Source organism: Littorina saxatilis, linkage group LG16 (genome assembly GCF_037325665.1).
Source record: "Littorina saxatilis isolate snail1 linkage group LG16, US_GU_Lsax_2.0, whole genome shotgun sequence".
NCBI lineage: Eukaryota > Metazoa > Mollusca > Gastropoda > Littorinimorpha > Littorinidae > Littorina > Littorina saxatilis.
In genome coordinates this window covers 55,469,987-55,492,768 of record NC_090260.1, presented here as the reverse complement: position 1 = coordinate 55,492,768, position 22,782 = coordinate 55,469,987, and the positions used below count along the sequence as shown (strand labels likewise).

Below are 22,782 nucleotides of genomic sequence, written 5' to 3'. Positions count from 1 at the left end.
GGTCAGACACTGTTTACATCACTTTATTGATCACTGTGGTCAGACACTGTTCACATCATCACTTCATTGATCACTGTGGTCAGACACACTGTTTACATCACTTCATTGATCACTGTGGTCAGACACACTGTTTACATCACTTCATTGATCACTGTGGTCAGACACACTGTTTACATCACTTCAGTGATCACTGTAGTTAGACACACTGTTTACACCACTGCATTGATCACTGTGGTCAGACACACTGTTTACATCACTTCATTGATCACTGTGGTCAGACACACTGTGTACATCACTTCATTGATCACTGTGGTCAGACACACTGTTTACATCACTTCATTGATCACTGTGGTCAGACACACTGTTTACATCACTTCATTGATCACTGTGGTCAGACACACTGTTTACATTACTTCATTGATCACTGTGGTCAGAAACACTGTGTACATCACTTCATTGATCACTGTGGTCAGACATACTGTTTACATTACTTCATTGATCACTGTGGTCAGAAACACTGTGTACATCACTTCACTGGACACTGTGGTCAGACACACTGTTTACATCACTTTATTGATCACTATGGTCAGACACACTGTTTACATCACTTCACTGGACACTGTGGTCAGACACACTGTTTACATCACTTCACTGATCACTGTGGTCAGACACATTGTTTACATCACTCCAGTGATCACTGTAGTCAGACACACTGTTTACACCACTGCATTGATCACTGTGGTCAGACACACTGTTTACATCACTTCATTGATCACTGTGGTCAGACACACTGTTTACATCACTTCATTGATCACTGTGGTCAGACACTGTGTACATCACTTCATTTATCATTCTGGTCAGACACACTGGTTACATCACTCCATTGATCACTGTGATCATACACGCTGTTTACATCACTTCATTGATCACTGTGGTCAGACACACTGTTTACATCACTTCAGTGATCACTGTAGTTAGACACACTGTTTACACCACTGCATTGATCACTGTGGTCAGACACACTGTTTACATCACTTCATTGCTCACTGTTGTCAGACACACTGTGTACATCACTTCATTGATCACTGTGGTCAGAGACACTGTTTACATCACTTCATTGATCACTGTGGTCAGACACACTGTTTACATCACTTCATTATTCAATGTGATCAGACACACTGTGTACATCACTTCATTGATCACTGTGGTCAGACACACTGTGTACATCACTTCACTGATCACTGTGGTCAGACACACTGTTTACATCACTTCATTAATGACTATAGTCAGACACACTGTTTACATCACTTCATTGATCACTGTGGTCAGACACACTCTGTACATCACTTCATTGATCACTGTGGTCAGACACACTGTTTACATCACTTCATTGATCACTGTGGTCAGACACACTGTTTACACTACTTCATTGATCACTGTGGTCAGACACACTGTTTACATCACTTCATTGATCACTGTGGTCAGACACACTGGTTACATCACTTCATTGATCACTGTTGTTGTAAAACATACCTGAGGTATTGAATAGTGGAGGGGGGGGTCTGTCAATAGACTATTTGTCAGGAAATGACACTTGAACAACACCGTAAGAACATAGAACTGTACTTGTTTGTTTTTGTTCAGGGAACAGTGACAGCCATGATGACGTCATTGGGGTTGACAGGGATAACAGTGACAACGGAGCACTGGAGCAAGGACTCAAAACCTTGTCTCTTGCCGAAGCTGAGGTAAGTCTATAGACATGTCAGACCAAGCTACATTCGTGACTTCAAGTTCCTAACGTTAAATTGCTGGACACTGAAACTCGACCTCCTTCACGCTCCTTGTCTTGGTAACACTCGGGTCAGAGGCATTCAGACTGTACTACTACCTTTCCCTCACAGACAGAGGCATTCAGACTGTATTACAACCTTTCCCTCACAGACAGAGGCATTCAGACTGTATTACAACCTTTCACTCACAGACAGAGGGATTCAGACTGTATTACAACATTTCCCACACAGACAGAGGCATTCAGACTGTACTACAACCTTTCACTCACAGACAGAGGCATTCAGACTGTACTACAACCTTTCACTCACAGACAGTGGCATTCAGACTGTACTACTATCTTTCCCTCACAGACAGAGGCATTCAGACTGTACTACTACCTTTCCCTCACAGACAGAGGCATTCAGACTGTACTACTACCTTTTCCTCACAGATAGAGGCATTCAGACTGTACTACAATCTTTCCCTCACAGACAGAGGCATTCCGACTGTACTACTACTTTTCCCTCACAAACAGAGGCATTTAGGCTGTATTACAACCTTTCCCTGACAGAGGCATTCAGACTGTACTACTAAATTTTTCTGACAGACAGAGGCATTTAGACTGTATTACAACCTTTCTCTCACAGACAGAGGCATTCAGGCTGTACTACTATCTTTTCCTAACAGACAGGGGCATTTAGACTGTATTACAATCTTTCCCTGACGGGGGCATTCAGACTGAACTACAACCTTTCCGTCACAGACAGAGGCATTCAGACTGTATTACTACCTTTCCATCACAGACAGAGGCATCCAGACTGTACTACAACCTTTCCCTCACAGACAGAGGCATTCAGACTGTATTACAACCTTTCTCTTACAGACTGAGGCATTCAGACTGTATTACTACCTTTCCCTCACAGATTGAGGCATTCAGACTGTACTACAACTTTTCCTTCGCAGACAGAGGCATTCAGACTGTATTACAACCTTTCCCTTACAGACTGAGACATTCAGACTGTACTACTACCTTTCCCTCACAGATAGAGGCATTCAGACTGTACTACTACCTTTTACTCACAGACAGAGGCATTTAGACTGTACTACAACCTTTCCCTTACAGACAGAGGCATTCAGACTGTTCTACTTCCTTTCCCTCACAGACAGAGGCATTCAGACTGTACTACAACCTTTCCCTCACAGCCAAAGGCATTCAGACTGTATTACAACATTTTTCTTACAGACTGAGGCATTCAGACTGTATTACTACCTTTCCCTCCCAGACAGAGGCATTCAGACTGTATTACGACCTTTCACTTACAGACAGAGGAATTCAGACTGTACTACTACCTTTCTCTTACAGACAGAGCCATTTAGACTGTACTACAACCTTTCCCTTACAGACAGAGGCATTTAGACTGTACTACAACCTTTCCCTTACGGGCAGAGGCATTCAGACTGTACTACTACCTTTCCCTCACAGACAGAGGCATTCAGACTGTACTACAACCTCTCCCTCACAGACAGAGGCATTCCGACTGTATTACAACCTTTCCCTTACAGACTGAGGCATCATTCAGACTGTACTACTACCTTTCCCTCACAGATAGAAGCATTCAGACTGTACTACAACCTTTCCCTCACAGACAGAGGCATTTAGACTGTACTACAACCTGTCCCTAACAGACAGAGGCATTCAGACTGTACTACTACATTTCCCTCACAAACAGAGGCATTTAGACTGTATTACAACCTTTCCCTCACAGACAGAGGCATTTAAGCTGTATTACAACATTTCCCTGACAGAGGCATTCAGACTGTACTACTACCTTTTTCTGACAGACAGAGGCATTTAGACTGTATTACAACCTGTCCTTGTCAGAGGCATTCAAACTGTATTACAACCTTTCCCTGACAGAGGCATTCAGACTGTACTACAACCTTTAACTCACAGACATAGGCATTCAGACTGTACTACTACCTTTCACTCACAGACAGAGGCATTCCGACTGTATTACAACCTTTCCGTCAGAGACAGAGGCATTAAGACTGTACTATTACCTTTCCCTCACAGACAGATGCATTCAGACTGTACTACTACCTTTCCCTCAGAGACAGAGACATTCAGACTGTAATACAACCTTTCCCTCACAGACAGAGGCATTCAGACTGTATTACAATATTTTCCTCACAGACAGAGGCATTCAGACTGTACTACTACCTTTCCCTTACACAGGCATTCAGACTGTACTACTACCTTTCTCTCACAGATTGAGGCATTCAGACTGTACTACAAATGTTCCTTCACAGACAGAGGCATTCAGACTGTATTACAACCTTTCACTTACAGACAGAGGAATTCAGACTGTACTACTACCTTTCTCTTACAGACAGATGCATTCAGACTGTACTACTACCTTTCTCTTACAGATAGAGGCATTTCGACTGGACTACGACCATTCCCTCACAGACAGAGGCATTTAGACTGTATTACAACCTTTCCCTCACAGACAGAGGCATTCAGGCTGTATTACAACCTTTCCCTGACAGAGGCATTCAGACTGTACTACTACCGTGTTCTGACAGACAGAGGCATTCAGACTGTACTACAATCTTTCCCTCATAGACAGAGGCATTCAGACTGTATTACAACCTTTCCCTCACAGACAGAGGCATTCAGGCTGTATTACAACCTTTCCCTAACAGAGGCATTCAGACCGTACTACTATCTTTTCCTGACAGACAGAGGCATTTAGACTGTATTACAACCTTTGCTTGTCAGAGGCACTCAGACTGTACAACAATATTTTCCTGACAGACAGAGGCATTTAGACTGTATCACAACCTTTCCCTGACAGAGGCATTCAGACTGTACTACAACCTTTCACTCACAGACATAGGCATTCAGACTGTACTACAACCTTTCCCTCACAGACAGGGGCATTCAGACTGTATTACTACCTTTCCCTAACAGACAGAGGCATTAAGACTGTACTATTACCTTTCCCTCACAGACAGATGCATTCAGACTGTACTACTACCTTTCTCTCACAGATTGAGGCATTCAGACTGTACTACAACTTTTCCTTCGCAGACATAGGCATTCAGACTGTATTACAACCTTTCCCTTACAGACTGAGGCATTCAGACAGTACTACTACCTTTCCCTCACAGATAGAGGCATTCAGACTGTACTACAACCTTTCCCTCACAGACAGAGGCATTTAGACTGTACTACAACCTTTCCCTTACAGACAGAGGCATTCAGACTGTTCTACTTCCTTTCCCTCACAGACAGAGGCATTCAGACTGTACTACAACCTTTCCCTCACAGCCAAAGGCATTCAGACTGTATTACATCATTTTTCTTACAGACTGAGGCATTCAGACTGTATTACTACCTTTCCCTCCCAGACAGAGGCATTCAGACTGTATTACTACCTTTTTCTTACAGACAGAGGCATTCAGACTGTACTACTACCTTTCTCTCACAGACAGAGCCATTTAGACTGTACTACAACCTTTCTCTCACAGACAGAGGCATTCAGGCTGCATTACAACCTTTCCCTGACAGAGGCATTCAGACTGTACTACTACCTTTCTGACAGACAGAGGCATTTATACTGTATTACAACCTTTCTCTCACAGACAGAGGCATTCAGGATGTACTACTATCTTTTTTCTGACAGACAGAGGCATTTAGACTGTATTACAATCTTTCTCTGACAGAGGCATTCAGACTGAACTACAAACTTTCCCTCACAGACAGAGGCATTCCGACTGAATTACTACCTTTCCCTCACAGACAGAGGCATTCAGACTGTACTACAAACTTCCTCTTACAGACAGAGGCATTCAGACTGTATTACTACCTTTCCCTCACAGACAGAGGCATTCACATTGCACTACTACCTTTCCCTCGAAGACAGAGGCATTCAGACTGTATTACTACCTTTCACTCACAGACAGAGGCATTCAGACTGTATTACAACCTTTCCCTTACAGACAGAGGCATTCAGACTGTACTACTACCTTTTACTCATAGACAGAGGCATTCAGACTGTACTACTACCTTTCCCTCACAGACAGAGGCATTCAGACTGCACTACTACCTTTTCCTCACAGATAGAGGCATTCAGACTGTACTACAATCTTTCCCTCACAGACAGAGGCATTCCGACTGTACTACTACTTTTCCCTCACAAACAGAGGCATTCAGACTGTATTACAACCTTTCCCTCACAGACAGAGGCATTTAGGCTGTATTACAACCTTTTCCTGACAGAGGCATTCAGACTGTACTACTACCTTTTCTGACAGACAGAGGCATTTAGACTGTATTACAACCTTTCCCTCACAGACAGAGGCATTCAGGCTGTACTACTATCTTTTCCTGACAGACAGGGGCATTTAGACTGTATTACAATCTTTCCCTGACGGGGGCATTCAGACTGAACTACAACCTTTCCCTTACAGACAGAGGCATTCAGACTGTATTACTACCTTTCCCTCACAGACAGAGGCATCCAGACTGTACTACAACCTTTCCCTTACAGACAGAGGCATTCAGACTGTATTACAACCTTTCTCTTACAGACTGAGGCATTCAGACTGTATTACTACCTTTCCCTCACAGACTGAGGCATTCAGACTGTACTACAACCTGTCCCTAACAGACAGAGGCATTCAGACTGTACTACTACCTTTCCCTCCCAGACAGAGGCATTCAGACTGTATTAGTACCTTTCCCTCACAGACAGAGGCATTCAGACTGTACTACTACCTTTTCCTCACAGAGGCATTTAGACTGTACTACAACCTTTCCCTTACAGACAGAGGCATTAAGACTGTAATACTACCTTTCCCTCACAGACAGAGGCATTCAGACTGTACTACTACCTTTCCCTCACAGATAGAGGCATTCAGACTGTACTACAATCTTTCCCTCACAGACAGAGGCATTCCCACTGTACTACTACCTTTCCCTCACAAACAGAGGCATTCAGACTGTATTACAACCTTTCCCTCACAGACAGAGGCATTTAGGCTGTATTACAACCTTTTCCTGACAGAGGCATTCAGACTGTACTAATACCTTTTTCTGACAGACAGGGCATTTAGACTGTATTACAACCTTTCCCTCACAGACAGAGGCATTCACACTGCACTACTACCTTTCTCTCACAGACAGAGGCATTCCGACTGTATTACAACCTTTCACTTACAGACAGAGGAATTCAGACTGTACTACTACCTTTCTCTTACAGACAGATGCATTCAGACAGAGGCATTCAGACTGTACTCTACCTTTCCCTCACATACAGAGGCATTCAGACTGTATTACAACCTTTCCCTCACAGACAGAGGCATTCAGACTGTGCTACAACATTTCCCTCACAAACAGAGGCATCCAGACTGTATTACAACCTTTCCCTTACATACAGAGGCATTCAGACGGTACTACTACATTTCCCTCACAGACAGAGGCATTTAGGCTGTATTACAACCTTTCCCTGACAGAGGCATTCAGACTGTACTAATACCTTTTTCTGACAGACAGGGGCATTTAGACTGTATTAAAACCTTTCCCTGACAGGGGCATTCAGACTGAACTACAACCTTTCCCTCACAGACAGAGGCATTCACACTGTACTACTACCTTTCTCTCGCAGACAGAGGCATTCAGACTGTATTACAACCTTTCTCTCACAGACAGAGGCATTCCGACTGTACTACTACCTTTTTCTTACAGACAGAGGCATTCAGACTGTACTACTACATTTCCCTCACAGACAGAGGCATTCAGACTGTATTAGTACCTTTCCCTCACAGACAGAGGCATTCAGACTGTACTATTACCTTTTTCTCACAGACAGAGGCATTCAAACTGTACTACTACCTTTGCTGACGGACAGAGGCATTTAGACTGTACTACTACCTTTCCCTCACAGACAGAGGCATTCAGACTGTATTACAACCTTTCACTCACAGACAGAGGGATTCAGACTGTGCTACAACATTTCCCTCACAAACAGAGGCATCCAGACTGTATTACAACCTTTCCCTTACATACAGAGGCATTCAGACGGTACTACTACAATTCCCTCACAGACAGAGGCATTCAGACTGTATTAGTACCTTTCCCTCACAGACAGAGGCATTCAGACTGTACTATTACCTTTCCCTCACAGACAGAGGCATTCAAACTGTACTACTACCTTTTCCTGACGGACAGAGGCATTTAGACTGTACTACTACCTTTTCTTTACAGACAGAGGCATTGAGACTGTACTACTACCTTTCCTTCACAGACAGAGGCATTCAGACTGTACTACTACCTTTCCCTCACAGATAGAGGCATTCAGACTGTACTACAATCTTTCCCTCACAGACAGAGGCATTCCGACTGTACTACTACTTTTACCTCACAACAGAGGCATTCAGACTGTATTACAACCTTTTTCTCACAGACAGAGGCATTTAGGCTGTATTACAACCTTTCCCTGACAGGGGCATTTAGACTGTATTACAATCTTTCCCTGACGGGGGCATTCAGACTGAACTACAACCTTTCCCTCACAGACAGAGGCATTCAGACTGTATTACTACCTTTCCCTCACAGACAGAGGCATCCAGACTGTACTACAACCTTTCCCTCACAGACAGAGGCATTCAGACTGTATTACAACCTTTCTCTTACAGACTGAGGCATTCAGACTGTATTACTACCTTTCCCTCACAGACAGAGGCATTCAGACTGTACTACAACCTGTCCCTAACAGACAGAGGCATTCAGACTGTACTACTACCTTTCCCTCCCAGACAGAGGCATTCAGACTGTATTAGTACCTTTCCCTCACAGACAGAGGCATTCAGACTGTACTATTACCTTTCCCTCACAGACAGAGGCATTCAGACTGTACTACTACCTTTCCCTCACAGATAGAGGCATTCAGACTGTACTACAATCTTTCCCTCACAGACAGAGGCATTCCGACTGTACTACTACCTTTCCCTCACAAACAGAGGCATTCAGACTGTATTACAACCTTTCCCTCACAGACAGAGGCATTTAGGCTGTATTACAACCGTTTCCCTGACAGAGGCATTCAGACTGTATTACAACCTTTCCCTAACAGACAGAGGCATTCAGGCTGTACTACTATCTTTTTCTGACAGACAGGGCATTTAGACTGTATTACAATCTTTCCCTGACGGGGGCATTCAGACTGAACTACAACCTTTCCCTCACAGACAGAGGCATTCAGACTGTATTACTACCTTTCCCTCACAGACAGAGGCATCCAGACTGTACTACAACCTTTCCCTCACAGACAGAGGCATTCAGACTGTATTACAACCTTTCTCTTACAGACTGAGGCATTCAGACTGTATTACTACCTTTCCCTCACAGACTGAGGCATTCAGACTGTACTACAACCTTTCCCTAACAGACAGAGGCATTCAGACTGTACTACTACCTTTTCCTCCCAGACAGAGGCATTCAGACTGTATTAGTACCTTTCCCTCACAGACAGAGGCATTCAGACTGTACTATTACCTTTCCCTCACAGACAGAGGCATTCAGACTGTACTACTACCTTTTCCTCACAGAGGCATTTAGACTGTACTACAACCTTTCCTTTACAGACAGAGGCATTGAGACTGTACTACTACCTTTCCCTCACAGACAGAGGCATTGAGACTGTACTACTACCTTTCCCTCACAAACAGAGGCATTCAGACTGTATTACAACCTTTCCCTCACAGACAGAGGCATTTAGGCTGTATTACAACCTTTCCCTGACAGAGGCATTCAGACTGTACTACTACCTTTTTCTGACAGACAGAGGCATTTAGACTGTATTACAATCTTTCCCTGGCAGAGGCATTCAAACTGTACTACTACCTTTCCCTTACAGACAGAGGCATTCAGACTGTACTACAACCTTTCCCTTACAGACAGAGGCATTCATACTGTACTACTAGCTTTCTCTTACAGACAGAGACATTCAGACTGTACTACTACCTTTCACTCACAGACAGAGGCATTCAGACTGTACTACAACCTTTCACTCACAGACAGTGGCATTCAGACTGTACTACTACCTTTCCCTCACAAACAGAGGCATTTAGACTGTAATACAACCTTTCCCTCACAGACAGAGGCATTTAAGCTGTATTACAACCTTTCCCTGACAGAGGCATTCAGACTGTACTACTACCTTTTTCTCACAGACAGAGGCATTTAGACTGTATTACAACCTTTCCTTGTCAGAGACATTCAAACTGTATTACAACCTTTCCCTGACAGAGGCATTCAGACTGTACTACAACCTTTCACTAACAGACATAGGCATTCAGACTGTACTACAACCTTTCCCTCACAGACAGAGGCATTCAGACTGTATTACTACCTTTCTGTCAGAGACAGAGGCATTAAGACTGTACTATTACCTTTCCCTCACAGACAGATGCATTCAGACTGTACTACTACCTTTCCCTCAGAGACAGAGACATTCAGACTGTATTACAACCTTTCCCTCAGAGACAGAGGCATTCAGACTGTATTACAATCTTTTCCTCACCGACAGAGGCATTCAGACTGTATTACTACCTTTCCCTCACATACAGAGGCATTAAGACTGTACTATTACCTTTTCCTCACAGACAGATGCATTCAGACTGTACGACTACCTTTTCCTGAGAGACAGAGGCATTCAGACTGTACTACTACCTTTCCCTGACAGACAGAGGCATTCAGACTGTACTACTACCTTTCCCTTACACAGGCATTCAGACTGTACTACTACCTTTCTCTCACAGATTGAGGCATTCAGACTGTACTACAACTTTTCCTTCGCAGACAGAGGCATTCAGACTGTATTACAACCTTTCCCTCACAGATAGAGGCATTCAGACTGTATTACTACCTTTCCCTCACAGACAGAGGCATTCACACTGTACTACTACCTTTCACTCACAGGCAGAGGCATTCAGACTGTACTACTACCTTTCTCTTACAGACAGAAGCATTCAGACTGTACTACTACCTTTCTCTTACAGACAGAGGCATTCGGACTGTACTAATACCTTTCCCTCACAGACTGTTTTACTACCTTTCCCTCACAGACTGTACTACTACCTTTCACTCACAGACAGAGGCATTCAGACTGCACTACTACCTTTCCCTTACAGACAGAGGCATTTAAACTGTACTACTACATTTCACTCACAGACAGAGGCATTCAGACTGTACTACTACCTTTCTCTTACAGACATTGGCATTCAGACTGTACTACTACCTTTCCCCTACAGACATAGGCATTCAGACTGTACTTCTGCCTTTCTCTGACAGACAGAGGCATTCAGACTGTACTACAACCTGTCCCTAACAGACAGAGGCATTCAGACTGTACTACTACCTTTCCCGCCCAGACAGAGGCATTCAGACTGTATGAGTACCTTTTCTCACAGACAGAGGCATTCAGACTCTACTATTACCTTTCCCTCACAGACAGAGGCATTCATACTGTACTACTACCTTTTCCTCACAGAGGCATTTAGACTGTACTACTACCTTTCACTTACAGACAGAGGCATTCAGACTATACTACTACCTTTACCTCACAGACAGAGACATTCAGACTGTACTACTACCTTTCCCTCACAGATAGAGGCATTCAGACTGTACTACAATCTTTCCCTCACAGACAGAGGCATTCAGACTGTACTACTACCTTTCCCTCACAGACAGAGGCATTCAGACTGTATTACAACCTTTCCCTCACAGACAGAGGCATTTAGGCTGTATAACAACCTTTCCCTGACAGAGGCATTCAGACTGTACTACTACCTTTTTCTGACAGACAGGGGCATTTAGACTGTATTACAATCTTTCCCTGACAGGGGCATTCAGACTGTACTACAACCTTTCCCTCACAGACAGAGGCATTCAGACTGTACTACAACCTTTCCCTCACAGACAGAGGCATTCAGACTGTGTTACTACCTTTCCCTCACAGACAGAGGCATCCAGACTGTACTACAACCTTTCCCTCACAGACAGAGGCATTCAGACTGTACTAGTACCTTTCCCTCACAAACAGAGGCATTTAGACTGTATTACAACCTTTCCCTCACAGACAGAGGCATTTACACTGTACTACAACCTTTCCCTTACAGACAGAGGCATTTAAGCTGTATTACAACCTTTCTCTGACAGAGGCATTCAGACTGTACTACTACCTTTTTCTCACAGACAGAGGCATTTAGACTGTATTACAACATTTCCTTGTCAGAGACATTCAAACTGTATTACAACCTTTCCCTGACAGAGGCATTCAGACTGTACTACAACCTTTCACTAACAGACATAGGCATTCAGACTGTACTACAACCTTTATCTCACAGACAGAGGCATTCAGACTGTATTACTACCTTTCTGTCAGAGACAGAGGCATTAAGACTGTACTATTACCTTTCCCTCACAGACAGATGCATTCAGACTGTACTACTACCTTTCCCTCAGAGACAGAGACATTCAGACTGTATTACAACCTTTCCCTCAGAGACAGAGGCATTCAGACTGTATTACAATCTTTTCCTCACCGACAGAGGCATTCAGACTGTATTACTACCTTTCCCTCACATACAGAGGCATTAAGACTGTACTATTACCTTTTCCTCACAGACAGATGCATTCAGACTGTACTACTACCTTTCCCTCAGAGACAGAGACATTCAGACTGTATTACAACCTTTCCCTACCAGACAGAGGCATTCAGACTGTACTACTACCTTTCCCTTACACAGGCATTCAGACTGTACTACTACCTTTCTCTCACAGATTGAGGCATTCAGACTGTACTACAACTTTTCCTTCGCAGACAGAGGCATTCAGACTATATTACAACCTTTCCCTCACAGATAGAGGCATTCAGACTGTATTACTACCTTTCCCTCACAGACAGAGGCATTCACACTGCACTACTACCTTTCCCTCGCAGACAGAGGCATTCAGACTGTATTACAACCTTTCCCTCACAGACAGAGGCATTCAGACTGTACTTCTGCCTTTCACTTACAGACAGAGGCATTCAGACTGTACTGCTACCTTTCACTCACAGACAGAGGTATTCAGACTGTACTACTACCTTTCACTCACAGACAGAGGCATTCAGACTGTACTACTACCTTTCCCTTACAGACAGAGGCATTCAGACTGTACTAATACCTTTCACTCACAGACAGAGGCATTCAGACTGTACTACTACCTTTTCCTGACGGAGAGAGGCATTTAGACTGTACTACTACCTTTCCCTTACAGACAGAGGCATTGAGACTGTACTACTACCTTTCCTTCACAGACAGAGGCATTCAGACTGTACTACTACCTTTCCCTCACAGATAGAGGCATTCAGACTGTACTACAATCTTTCCCTCACAGACAGAGGCATTCCGACTGTACTACTACTTTTCCCTCACAAACAGAGGCATTCAGACTGTATTACAACCTTTCCCTCACAGACAGAGGCATTTAGGCTGTATTACAACCTTTCCCTGACAGAGGCATTCAGACTGTACTACTACCTTTTTCTGACAGACAGAGGCATTTAGACTGTATTACAACCTTTTCCTCACAGACAGAGGCATGCAGGCTGTACAACTATCTTTTCCTGACAGACAGGGGCATTTAGACTGTATCACAATCTTTCCCTGAGGGGGCATTCAGACTGAACTACAACCTTTCCCTCACAGACAGAGGCATTCAGACTGTATTACTACCTTTCCCTCACAGACAGAGGCATCCAGACTGTACTACAACCTTTCCCTCACAGACAGAGGTATTCAGACTGTATTACAACTTTTCTCTTACAGACTGAGGCATTCAGACTGTATTACTACCTTTTCCTCACAGACTGAGGCATTCAGACTGTACTACAACCTGTCCCTAACAGACAGAGGCATTCAGACTGTACTACTACCTTTCCCGCCCAGACAGAGGCATTCAGACTGTATGAGTACCTTTCCCTCACAGACAGAGGCATTCAGACTCTACTATTACCTTTCCCTCACAGACAGAGGCATTCATACTGTACTACTACCTTTTCCTCACAGAGGCATTTAGACTGTACTACAACCTTTCCCTTACAGACAGAGGCATTGAGACTGTACTACTACCTTTCCCTCACAGACAGAGGCATTCAGACTGTACTACTACCTTTCCCTCACAGATAGAGGCATTCAGACTGTACTACAGTCTTTCCCTCACAGACAGAGGCATTCCGACTGTACTACTACCTGTCCCTCACAAACAGAGGCATTCAGACTGTATTGCAACCTTTCCCTCACAGACAGAGGCATTTAGGCTGTATAACAACCTTTCCCTGACAGAGGCATTCAGACTGTACTACTACCTTTTTCTGACAGACAGGGGCATTTAGACTGTATTACAATCTTTCCCTGGCAGGGGCATTCAGACTGAACTACAACCTTTCCCTCACAGACAGAGGCATTCAGACTGTACTACAACCTTTCCCTCACAGACAGAGGCATTCAGACTGTACTACTACCTTTCACTCACAGACAGAGGCATTCAGACTGTACTACTACCTTTCCCTCATAGACAGAGGCATTCAGGCTGTACTACAACCTTTCCCTTACAGACAGAGACATTCAGACTGTACTACTACCTTTCCCTTACAGACAGTGGCATTCATACTGTACTACTACCTTTCTCTTACAGACAGAGGCATTCAGACTGTACTACTACCTTTCACTCACAGACAGAGGCATTCAGACTGTATTACAACCTTTCCCTCACATACAGAGGCATTCAGACTGTACTACAACCTTTCCCTCACAGACAGAGGCATTCAGACTGTACTACTACCTTTCCCTCACATACAGAGGCATTCAGACTGTACTACTGTACTACCTTTCCCTCACAGACAGAGGCATTTAAGCTGTATTACAACCGTTCCCTGACAGAGGCATTCAGACTGTACTACTATCTTTTTCTGACAGACAGAGGCATTTAGACTGTATTACAACCTTTCCTTGTCAGAGGCATTCAAACTGTATTACAACATTTCCCTGACAGAGGCATTCAGACTGTACTACAACCTTTCACTCACAGACATAGGCATTCAGACTGTACTACAACCTTTCCCTCACAGACAGAGGCATTCAGACTGTATTACTACCTTTCCGTCAGAGACAGAGGCATTAAGACTGTACTATTACCTTTCACTCACAGACAGATGCATTCAGACTGTACTACTACCTTTCTCTCAGGGACAGAGACATTCAGACTGTAATACAACCTTTCCCTCACAGACAGAGGCATTCAGACTGTATTACTACCTTTCCCTCACAGACAGAGGCAGTAAGACTGTACTATTACCTTTCCCTCACAGACAGATGCATTCAGACTATACTACTACCTTTCCCTCACAGACAGAGGCATCCAGACTGTACTACAACCTTTCCCTCACAGACAGAGGCATTCAGACTGTACTAGTACCTTTCCCTCACAAACAGAGGCATTTAGACTGTATTACAACCTTTCCCTCACAGACAGAGGCATTTACACTGTACTACAACCTTTCCCTTACAGACAGAGGCATTTAAGCTGTATTACAACCTTTCCCTGACAGAGGCATTCAGACTGTACTACTACCTTTTTCTCACAGACAGAGGCATTTAGACTGTATTACAACATTTCCTTGTCAGAGACATTTAAACTGTATTACAACCTTTCCCTGACAGAGGCATTCAGACTGTACTACAACCTTTCACTAACAGACATAGGCATTCAGACTGTACTACAACCTTTATCTCACAGACAGAGGCATTCAGACTGTATTACTACCTTTCTGTCAGAGACAGAGGCATTAAGACTGTACTATTACCTTTCCCTCACAGACAGATGCATTCAGACTGTACTACTACCTTTCCCTCAGAGACAGAGACATTCAGACTGTATTACAACCTTTCCCTCAGAGACAGAGGCATTCAGACTGTATTACAATCTTTTCCTCACCGACAGAGGCATTCAGACTGTATTACTACCTTTCCCTCACAGACAGAGGCATTAAGACTGTACTATTACCTTTTCCTCACAGACAGATGCATTCAGACTGTACTACTACCTTTCCCTCAGAGACAGAGACATTCAGACTGTATTACAACCTTTCCCTACCAGACAGAGGCATTCAGACTGTACTACTACCTTTCCCTTACACAGGCATTCAGACTGTACTACTACCTTTCTCTCACAGATTGAGGCATTCAGACTGTACTACAACTTTTCCTTCGCAGACAGAGGCATTCAGACTGTATTACAACCTTTCCCTCACAGATAGAGGCATTCAGACTGTATTACTACCTTTCCCTCACAGACAGAGGCATTCAGACTGTACTGCTACCTTTCACTCACAGACAGAGGTATTCAGACTGTACTACTACCTTTCACTCACAGACAGAGGCATTCAGACTGTACTACTACCTTTCCCTTACAGACAGAGGCATTCAGACTGTACTACTACCTTTCACTCACAGACAGAGGCATTCAGACTGTATTACAACCTTTCACTTACAGACAGAGGCATCCAGACTGTACTACTACCTTTCCCCTACAGACAGAGGCATTCAGACTGTACTTCTGCCTTTCACTCACAGACAGAGGCATTTATACTGTACTACTACCTTTCCCTTACAGACAGAAGCATTTAAACTGTACTACTACATTTCACTCACAGACAGAGGCATTCAGACTGTACTGCAACCGTTCCCTTACAGACAGAGGCATTTAAACTGTACTACTACCTTTCCCTTACAGACAGAGGCATTTAAACTGTACTACTACATTTCACTCACAGACAGAGGCATTCAGACTGTACTACTACCTTTCTCTTACAGACATAGGTATTCATACTGTACTACAATCTTTCCCTCACAGACAGAGGCATTCCGACTGTACTACTACTTTTCCCTCACAAACAGAGGCATTTAGACTGTATTACAACCTTTCCCTCACAGACAGAGGCATTTAGGCTGTATTACAACCTTTCCCTGACAGAGGCATTCAGACTGTACTACTACCTTTTTCTGACAGACAGAGGCATTTAGACTGTATTACAACCTTTTCCTCACAGACAGAGGCATGCAGGCTGTACAACTATCTTTTCCTGACAGACAGGGCATTTAGACTGTATTACAATCTTTCCCTGACGGGGGCATTCAGACTGAACTACAACCTTTCCCTCACAGACAGAGGCATTCAGACTGTATTACTACCTTTCCCTCACAGACAGAGGCATCCAGACTGTACTACAACCTTTCCCTCACAGACAGAGGTATTCAGACTGTATTACAACTTTTCTCTTACAGACTGAGGCATTCAGACTGTATTACTACCTTTTCCTCACAGACTGAGGCATTCAGACTGTACTACAACCTGTCCCTAACAGACAGAGGCATTCAGACTGTACTACTACCTTTCCCGCCCAGACAGAGGCATTCAGACTGTATGAGTACCTTTCCCTCACAGACAGAGGCATTCAGACTCTACTATTACCTTTCCCTCACAGACAGAGGCATTCATACTGTACTACTACCTTTTCCTCACAGAGGCATTTAGACTGTACTACAACCTTTCCCTTACAGACAGAGGCATTGAGACTGTACTACTACCTTTCCCTCACAGACAGAGGCATTCAGACTGTACTACTACCTTTCCCTCACAGATAGAGGCATTCAGACTGTACTACAGTCTTTCCCTCACAGACAGAGGCATTCCGACTGTACTACTACCTGTCCCTCACAAACAGAGGCATTCAGACTGTATTGCAACCTTTCCCTCACAGACAGAGGCATTTAGGCTGTATAACAACCTTTCCCTGACAGAGGCATTCAGACTGTACTACTACCTTTTTCTGACAGACAGGGCATTTAGACTGTATTACAATCTTTCCCTGGCAGGGGCATTCAGACTGAACTACAACCTTTCCCTCACAGACAGAGGCATTCAGACTGTACTACAACCTTTCCCTCACAGACAGAGGCATTCAGACTGTGTTACTACCTTTCCCTCACAGACAGAGGCATTCAGACTGTACTACAACCTTTCCCTCACAGACAGAGGCATTCAGACTGTACTAGTACCTTTCCCTCACAAACAGAGGCATTTAGACTGTATTACAACCTTTCCCTCACAGACAGAGGCATTTACACTGTACTACAACCTTTCTCTTACAGACAGAGGCATTCAGACTGTACTACTACCTTTCCGTCACAGACAGAGGCATTCAGACTGTATTACTACCTTTCCCTTACAGACTGAGGCATTCAGACTGTACTACAACCTTTCCCTAACAGACAGAGGCATTCAGACTGTACTACTAACTTTCCCTCACAAACAGAGGCATTTAGACTGTATTACAACCTTTCCCTCACAGACAGAGGCATTTAAGCTGTATTACAACCTTTCCCTGACAGAGGCATTCAGACTGTACTACTATCTTTTTCTGACAGACAGAGGCATTTAGACTGTATTACAACCTTTCCTTGTCAGAGGCATTCAAACTGTATTACAACATTTCCCTGACAGAGGCATTCAGACTGTACTACAACCTTTCACTCACAGACATAGGCATTCAGACTGTACTACAACCTTTCCCTCACAGACAGAGGCATTCAGACTGTATTACTACCTTTCCGTCAGAGACAGAGGCATTAAGACTGTACTACTGCCTTTCACTCACAGACAGAGGCATTCAGACTGTACTACTACCTTTCTCTCAGGGACAGAGACATTCAGACTGTAATACAACCTTTCCCTCACAGACAGAGGCATTCAGACTGTATTACTACCTTTCCCTCACAGACAGAGGCATTAAGACTGTACTATTACCTTTCCCTCACAGACAGATGCATTCAGACTATACTACTACCTTTCCCTCAGAGACAGAGGCATTCAGACTGTATTACAACCTTTCCCTCACAGACAGAGGCATTCAGACTGTACTACTACTTTTCCCTTTACACAGGCATTCAGACTGTACTACTACTTTTCTCTTACAGATTGAGGCATTCAGACTGTAATACAACTTTTCCTTCGCAGACAGAGGCATTCAGACCACTACAACCTTTCCCTCACAGACAGAGGCATTCAGACTGTACTACTACCTTTCCCTCACAGACAGAGGCATTCAGACTGTATTACTACCTTTCCCTCACAGACAGAGGCAGTAAGACTGTACTATTACCTTTCCCTCACAGACAGATGCATTCAGACTATACTACTACCTTTCCCTCACAGACAGAGGCATCCAGACTGTACTACAACCTTTCCCTCACAGACAGAGGCATTCAGACTGTACTAGTACCTTTCCCTCACAAACAGAGGCATTTAGACTGTATTACAACCTTTCCCTCACAGACAGAGGCATTTACACTGTACTACAACCTTTCCCTTACAGACAGAGGCATTTAAGCTGTATTACAACCTTTCCCTGACAGAGGCATTCAGACTGTACTACTACCTTTTTCTCACAGACAGAGGCATTTAGACTGTATTACAACATTTCCTTGTCAGAGACATTCAAACTGTATTACAACCTTTCCCTGACAGAGGCATTCAGACTGTACTACAACCTTTCACTAACAGACATAGGCATTCAGACTGTACTACAACCTTTATCTCACAGACAGAGGCATTCAGACTGTATTACTACCTTTCTGTCAGAGACAGAGGCATTAAGACTGTACTATTACCTTTCCCTCACAGACAGATGCATTCAGACTGTACTACTACCTTTCCCTCAGAGACAGAGACATTCAGACTGTATTACAACCTTTCCCTCAGAGACAGAGGCATTCAGACTGTATTACAATCTTTTCCTCACCGACAGAGGCATTCAGACTGTATTACTACCTTTCCCTCACAGACAGAGGCATTAAGACTGTACTATTACCTTTTCCTCACAGACAGATGCATTCAGACTGTACTACTACCTTTCCCTCAGAGACAGAGACATTCAGACTGTATTACAACCTTTCCCTACCAGACAGAGGCATTCAGACTGTACTACTACCTTTCCCTTACACAGGCATTCAGACTGTACTACTACCTTTCTCTCACAGATTGAGGCATTCAGACTGTACTACAACTTTTCCTTCGCAGACAGAGGCATTCAGACTATATTACAACCTTTCCCTCACAGATAGAGGCATTCAGACTGTATTACTACCTTTCCCTCACAGACAGAGGCATTCACACTGCACTACTACCTTTCCCTCGCAGACAGAGGCATTCAGACTGTATTACAACCTTTCCCTCACAGACAGAGGCATTCCGACTGTACTACTACCTTTCCCTTGCAGACAGAGGCATTCAGACTGTACTGCTACCTTTCACTCACAGACAGAGGTATTCAGACTGTACTACTACCTTTCACTCACAGACAGAGGCATTCAGACTGTACTACTACCTTTCCCTTACAGACAGAGGCATTCAGACTGTACTACTACCTTTCACTCACAGACAGAGGCATTCAGACTGTATTAGTACCTTTCCCTCACAGACAGAGGCATTCAGACTGTACTATTACCTTTCCCTCACAGACAGAGGCATTCAGACTGTACTACTACCTTTTCCTGACGGAGAGAGGCATTTAGACTGTACTACTACCTTTCCCTTACAGACAGAGGCATTGAGACTGTACTACTACCTTTCCTTCACAGACAGAGGCATTCAGACTGTACTACTACCTTTCCCTCACAGATAGAGGCATTCAGACTGTACTACAATCTTTCCCTCACAGACAGAGGCATTCCGACTGTACTACTACTTTTCCCTCACAAACAGAGGCATTTAGACTGTATTACAACCTTTCCCTCACAGACAGAGGCATTTAGGCTGTATTACAACCTTTCCCTGACAGAGGCATTCAGACTGTACTACTACCTTTTTCTGACAGACAGAGGCATTTAGACTGTATTACAACCTTTTCCTCACAGACAGAGGCATGCAGGCTGTACAACTATCTTTTCCTGACAGACAGGGGCATTTAGACTGTATTACAATCTTTCCCTGACGGGGCATTCAGACTGAACTACAACCTTTCCCTCACAGACAGAGGCATTCAGACTGTATTACTACCTTTCCCTCACAGACAGAGGCATCCAGACTGTACTACAACCTTTCCCTCACAGACAGAGGTATTCAGACTGTATTACAACTTTTCTCTTACAGACTGAGGCATTCAGACTGTATTACTACCTTTTCCTCACAGACTGAGGCATTCAGACTGTACTACAACCTGTCCCTAACAGACAGAGGCATTCAGACTGTACTACTACCTTTCCCGCCCAGACAGAGGCATTCAGACTGTATGAGTACCTTTCCCTCACAGACAGAGGCATTCAGACTCTACTATTACCTTTCCCTCACAGACAGAGGCATTCATACTGTACTACTACCTTTTCCTCACAGAGGCATTCAGACTGTACTACAACCTTTCCCTTACAGACAGAGGCATTCATACTGTACTACTAGCTTTCTCTTACAGACAGAGACATTCAGACTGTACTACTACCTTTCACTCACAGACAGAGGCATTCAGACTGTACTACAGTCTTTCCCTCACAGACAGAGGCATTCCGACTGTACTACTACCTGTCCCTCACAAACAGAGGCATTCAGACTGTATTGCAACCTTTCCCTCACAGACAGAGGCATTTAGGCTGTATAACAACCTTTCCCTGACAGAGGCATTCAGACTGTACTACTACCTTTTTCTGACAGACAGGGGCATTTAGACTGTATTACAATCTTTCCCTGGCAGGGGCATTCAGACTGAACTACAACCTTTCCCTCACAGACAGAGGCATTCAGACTGTACTACAACCTTTCCCTCACAGACAGAGGCATTCAGACTGTGTTACTACCTTTCCCTCACAGACAGAGGCATCCAGACTGTACTACAACCTTTCCCTCACAGACAGAGGCATTCAGACTGTACTAGTACCTTTCCCTCACAGACAGAGGCATTTAGACTGTATTACAACCTTTCCCTCACAGACAGAGGCATTTACACTGTACTACAACCTTTCTCTTACAGACAGAGGCATTCAGACTGTACTACTACCTTTCCGTCACAGACAGAGGCATTCAGACTGTATTACTACCTTTCCCTTACAGACTGAGGCATTCAGACTGTACTACAACCTGTCCCTAACAGACAGAGGCATTCAGACTGTACTACTAACTTTCCCTCACAAACAGAGGCATTTAGACTGTATTACAACCTTTCCCTCACAGACAGAGGCATTTAAGCTGTATTACAACCGTTCCCTGACAGAGGCATTCAGACTGTACTACTATCTTTTTCTGACAGACAGAGGCATTTAGACTGTATTACAACCTTTCCTTGTCAGAGGCATTCAAACTGTATTACAACATTTCCCTGACAGAGGCATTCAGACTGTACTACAACCTTTCACTCACAGACATAGGCATTCAGACTGTACTACAACCTTTCCCTCACAGACAGAGGCATTCAGACTGTATTACTACCTTTCCGTCAGAGACAGAGGCATTAAGACTGTACTATTACCTTTCACTCACAGACAGATGCATTCAGACTGTACTACTACCTTTCTCTCAGGGACAGAGACATTCAGACTGTAATACAACCTTTCCCTCACAGACAGAGGCATTCAGACTGTATTACTACCTTTCCCTCACAGACAGAGGCAGTAAGACTGTACTATTACCTTTCCCTCACAGACAGATGCATTCAGACTATACTACTACCTTTCCCTCAGAGACAGAGACATTCAGACTGTATTACAACCTTTCCCTCACAGACAGAGGCATTCAAACTGTACTACTACTTTCCTTTACACAGGCATTCAGACTGTACTACTACTTTTCTCTTACAGATTGAGGCATTCAGACTGTAATACAACTTTTCCTTCGCAGACAGAGGCATTCAGACC

At 43.9% G+C, this 22,782-nt stretch overlaps 1 protein-coding gene across 1 annotated transcript in view; it reads left to right on the top strand.

Moving 5' to 3' along the window:
• Positions 1–1,614: 1,614 nt before the first annotated feature.
• LOC138950077 (uncharacterized) overlaps positions 1,615–22,782 on the top strand; it is a 239,617-nt gene continuing 218,449 nt past the window's right edge. The window contains exon 1 of the mRNA XM_070321855.1: positions 1,615–1,748. The gene's annotated coding sequence lies outside the window, so the exon portion shown is untranslated. The remainder of the gene's footprint in view (positions 1,749–22,782) is intronic.